This window comes from Primulina huaijiensis, chromosome 3, assembly GCF_012295235.1.
Source record: "Primulina huaijiensis isolate GDHJ02 chromosome 3, ASM1229523v2, whole genome shotgun sequence".
Lineage (NCBI taxonomy): Eukaryota > Viridiplantae > Streptophyta > Magnoliopsida > Lamiales > Gesneriaceae > Primulina > Primulina huaijiensis.
Window position 1 is genome coordinate 23,986,699 of NC_133308.1, and position 6,000 is coordinate 23,992,698.

Consider the following 6,000-nt stretch of genomic DNA (forward strand, 5'->3'; position numbering starts at 1 on the left):
GTGATCCATATAAGTAGGCTGTAACAACATCCATAAGACGCATTTCTAAATTTTCAGATACTGCCAAGCTAATCAAATACCGAAACGTAATTGCATCCATCACAGGAGAATACGTTTCTTCATAATCAATTCCAGGCCTTTGAGAAAAACCTTGTGCAACAAGTCGAGCTTTATATCTTACTATTTCATTTTTCTCATTTCGCTTTCGAATAAAAACCCATTTGTATCCAACAGGTTTTACACCTTCAGGTGTAAGGACTATAGGTCCAAAAACATTACGTTTATTTAGCGAATCCAATTCAACCTGGATGGCATCTTTCCATTTTATCCAATCCTGCCGATTTTTACATTCACCAAAAGATTTTGGTTCATGATCTTCATTATCATTTATGATGTCGATTGCCACATTATAAGAAAATATATCATCAATTTCTTCTATATCTTTTCGGTTCCATATTTTTCCAGTATTAATATAATTGATAGAGATTTCATGATTCTCGTCAGTTTGTGGTTCTGACAAAACATTTTCATCATCATGTGTTTCTTCAGGAACATCATTCTCTATTTTGTGATCATTATGTGTTTCTTCAGGAACATCATTCTCTATTTTGTGATCATTGTGTTTCTCTATGAATTTTCTTTTTCGAGGATTTTTATCCTTGGAACCAACTGGCCTTCCACGCTTCAGGCGTTTAATGACATCATGACTATCTTCAATTTGTTTCTTCGGAATTTCAATTCGAGCAGGGGCATTTGCAGCATGTATATATGATTTAGTTACCCCTTTTGTGTCTGCAAATGCATCTGGTATTTGATTTGCTATTCTTTGCAAGTGCACAATTTGCTGTACATCTTTTTCACATTGTTTTGTTCTTGGATCCAGATGTAACAATGATGATACATACCATGTAATTTCTTTTTCGGTATGTTTCTGTTCTCCCCCTAACATTGGGAAGATTTCCTCATTAAAATGACAATCAGCAAAACGTGCTGTGAACACGTCGCCTGTCTGTGGTTCAAGATATCGAATGATCGATGGACTATCATAACCAATATAAATTCCAATCTTTCTTTGAGGTCCCATTTTCTTTCGTTGAGGTGGTGCAATAGGCACATACACCATACATCCAAAAATTCTCAGATGAGAAATGTCTGGTTCTTTACCAAATGCAAGCTGCAATGGGGAGTATTTATGATATGCACTTGGTCTGATGCGAATTAATGAAGCAGCATGTAAAATTGCATGTCCCCATATAGAAATAGGGAGCTTTGTTTTCATAATCATTGGTCTAGCAATCATTTGCAGACGTTTAATCAATGATTCAGCCAATCCATTTTGAGTATGTACATGAGCAACAGGATGCTCAACAATGATTCCCATAGACATACAATAATCATTGAAAGTCTGGGAAGTAAATTCACCAGCATTATCAAGTCTAATTTTCTTGATTGTATAATCGGGAAATTGATTCCTCAATTTTATTATTTGAGCAAGTAATCTTGCAAATGCAACATTTCGAGTTGACAATAAACATACATGTGACCATCTGCTGGAGGCATCAATCAATACCATAAAGTATCTGAATGGTCCACATGGTGGATGGATTGGTCCACAAATATCACCCTGAATACGTTCAAGAAACATTGGTGATTCAGTTTGGATTTTGGCTGGTGATGGTCTTATAATAAGTTTTCCAAGAGAACATGCTTTACATTGAAACTTATTATTCTGAAAGATCTTCTGGTCTTTCAATGGATGACCATGTGTATTTTCTATAATTCTTCGCATCATTGTTGAACCAGGATGTCCTAATCGATCATGCCAATTGGTTAATATTGAAGAATTATCAATTACCATGTTTGATTCAATGGGACGTATATGTGTATAATGCAATCCAGTAGGGAGCATTGGTAGTTTTTCAATCACATATTTCTTTCCTGATTTATATGTGGTAAGACACATATATTTCTCATTCCCTTCATTCATTGTTTGAGTATCATACCCATGGGAATATATATCATTAAAACTCAACAAATTTCTTTTCGATTGTGGTGAATATAAAGCATCATTGATCAAAAATTTTGTACCATTAGGTAACAAAAATTGTGCTTTACCACATCCTTTAATCAAGTCTACAGGACCTGATATTGTATTCACCGTTGTTTTTGTTGGTTTTAGTTCCAAGAAATATCTTTTATCTCGGAGGATAGTGTGCGTTGTACCACTATCGGGTATGCAAACTTCAGCTTTGCTCATAGCATTTTCCATATTTGAACTTCAAAAAATATGCAATGAAAAAAAATTAATGACAATACATATTTAAATATAACACATATCATAATTGTACAATAAAACATTATCATATAAATACATGAAAAATAAATTATTGTACATTTATATTCTACCACTATATTGTTCATTTTCAGAGAAATCATTGAGAAAATCTGCAGCATCAATATTGTTCATTTCTATCCCACCAACATATTGATCATTTCCAGAGAAATCATTCATAAAATCAGCAGCATCAAAATGAGTTGAATCACTCAAACGGTCACTTCGCTCAGTGAAGTTGGTCTCCTTTTCTTTCCCCTTTATCGATTCTTTAAAAAGTTTGCAAAGATGCTCAGGGGCTCGACAAATACGAGACCAATGTCCTGGAGTACCGCATCTGAAACAAGAACTTTCAAATCTTTTCGAGTGATTTTCATTAACACTCATGTTTTCTTGATGCCTTTTCTGTGGATGGTTTGGGACGTTATTTTGAGATGAGTTATAGAAATAACTATCTCGATTATTTTCAAAACCACGGCCGCGTCCACGACCACGACCACTTCCTCGTCCACGTCCACGTCCACGACCTCGACCTCGACCTCGACCTCGACCAAAACCTTGTCTTTGAATTTGATTTTGGTTTCCAGGTTTAAATTCATTTTTACTTACAGCATTTACTTCTGGAAATGCTGTTGATCCAGTGGGTCGGGACTGATGATTTCTCATTAATAGCTCGTTGTTCTTTTCCGCCACAAGAAGACAGGCGATGAGTTCAGAATATCTCGCAAATCCACGCACTCTATATTGTTGCTGTAGTGTTATATTTGATGCGTGAAACGTGGAAAATGTTTTTTCAAGCATTTCCGATTCTGTAACCTCATGTCCACAAAATTTTAACTGCGAGATTATTCTATACATCGCTGAATTGTAATCACTGACTTTTTTAAAGTCTTGGAATCTTAACATATTCCATTCATCACGGGCGGTCGGAAGTATAACTTCCCTTATATGTTCAAATCTCTCTTTTAATCCTTTCCACAGAGCCATGGGATCTTTTTCGATGAGATATTCACATTTTAAACCTTCATCAAGGTGTCGTCGTAAAAATATTATAGCTTTTGCTTTTTCTTGTGATGAAGATATACCATTTTCTTTAATGGTCTCGCTTAGACCCAATGACTCAAGATGCATTTCTACATCAAGAGTCCATGGCATATAGTTTTTCCCAGTAATATCAAGAGCGATGAATTCGAGCTTTGCCAAGTTTGCCATGGTGGTACTAAAAATTACGATGCATTTTATTAGTTAATGAATATTGCAATACAAAGTAATGGATAAACAACAAGTACAAGTATTCGTAAAAATAAAGAAAACACACGAGGAGGATATTCTCCGATAAATACAAGACTGGTGAGTATGATAACCAAAATAATTAAAAATAACCTCGTGAAAGCCATCTTCTTTTTTTCTTCGAAAATTTGATGAAGAATAATTTTTAGAGAAGAAGAGAAAGTTGGAGTGATTGAATGTATTTGTGAGATTGTATTTATAGAGCAAAAACTAGCCGTTTTGTTACCGTTTATTACCGTTGGTGTATAAGAAAATAAATGTATGTATTTGTATAATTTTATGGTAATAATATGGTGTATATAATATTAGTCATATTTAAATAATTATGTATATCATATCACATTATTATAATTAGGTGTCATAAGTTATTTTGTTTAAAAAACCTTATAGGCTTTTATACTTGTCGTATCCCTTACCGGGAGTGTGGGATGTCGTCTTAACATCCTCCCAGGATTTATAACAAGTTTTTGAAAAAATTATTTTTATTATTTCTAACAATAACATTATATTATATATTACATATATAAACAATAAATAAATAACAGTAAAATAAATATTATTACTTTTGTTACCTTTTTCTTCTGTTCGGAGCTTGGAAAAATATGGAGGACTTTTAGAGCTTCGTGCTGATAACGTGTTGTGAAAAAGTAAAAATTTACGGTAAAAAAGTAAAAATCTCAAACTCTCAAAATTATCACACTACACACTTTATAATATTTTTCTCTCAACTCAATTGTGATTTTCTTCACAAATGAGAGATCTATTTATAGAAAATTTTTACAAATAATCCAAAAATAAAATACATCATTACCTACATCATCACACACTAATTTTCAATATTCAACACCTAATTTTACCTAATTTTCAACATTCAACATTCACATTTTCAACACAAATATTTAACACATTTTTAAATAATTTTTCAACAATTGGAATATTATTGATTAATGTTTGATATTGAGAGTTTCAAAATATTTATATACGATTTAGACATGGTCATGGGTCGGGGTTACGGGTCGGGGTTACGGGTCGCCTACAACCCCGACCCTTGGCTCGTTTGTGGTCGGGTCATGGAATCGGTGGTTCAGGTCCGGTTAATTGCCCGTTCCAGGTCTGGTTCAACCCTTTTATTTTATTTTTAAAAAATATTTTTTAAGAAAACATTTAAAGAATAAAATTATATAAATTTAAAAAAACCACTTATAAAAAGTCTATTAAATATTTATTATATCAATAAAAAAATATATCACATTTATTTGATGAAAATTCTATTATATTTCAACTCTCAACATCTTATATAAAAAATATATTATATTTCATTATGTTCAATCACATTTACTCGCATTTCTTTCCGTCGTGGTTCCAGATGTTATCTCGGTTTCATGTTGGTCTTCTTCATCACTTTTAATACGTTGTGTTCGGCTAGCGGCCTTTGACCAATTATTGAGAAAACATTGAGCTTCCAAATTTTTCAGTCTTAAGCTTGAATGTATCACATCCAATGTATTTCTTCCAATACTAAAAACATGCTTCACTGCAACCGTTGAAACAGAGCAAAATATAATTTCTTTTGACATTATAGATAAATTTGATATATTTGTGTTTTTGCGACTAACATCGCAATATGTCGAAAGTTTTATCATCTGCATCATTAAAATCAAAAGTAGTGATAAAATAACTCTCAAATTCCTAACTAGAACTTGAGAATCCTCGTGGATGTTTCATCCGTTCTTTAAATAAAAATTGTGTTTTAGTAAGTTTAAAAGTGATATTACTAGTGGTAGTGAATTGTGTTTCATGCGAAACAATTTGTCCATAATATTTGGTGTTATATTCATTATAAATATCATATAAATGAGTTTTAATATTTAAAAAAAATCAATAAGATATTTGCAGACATTTCTGTAGCAAGGTCTAAAGATTCATAATATAATGTTAACATTTCTTGTAAACCATCTAATTTAAGTCTAGGATACAAAACAAAATTATATAATAAAAATTTTAAGAATTTGTAAAAAAATATGTTTTCTAATTTTCTTTCATGAAATAAATGCATTGTACTAATGCATCATCATTAGATTTAATATGTTCACTAAAAATACATGCAATGTTGCAGTAATATGTTAAAACTAAATGAGAAATATGATAATAAACACTGGATAAATGATCACTAGCATAATTTAAAACTTTTTAACATTTCACAAATATTAGTACATATGTTCTATTAATTTGATAACAAATAAATATCACGAACTTGAACATGTTGATGAAAAAATATATATAATAAATATTTATATTCAAAAAATGATAATAACAATTTATATGTTTAATTCCAACGAGTTGGAACGTCTCGTGCAAACCGTTTAAGCCTCACACAA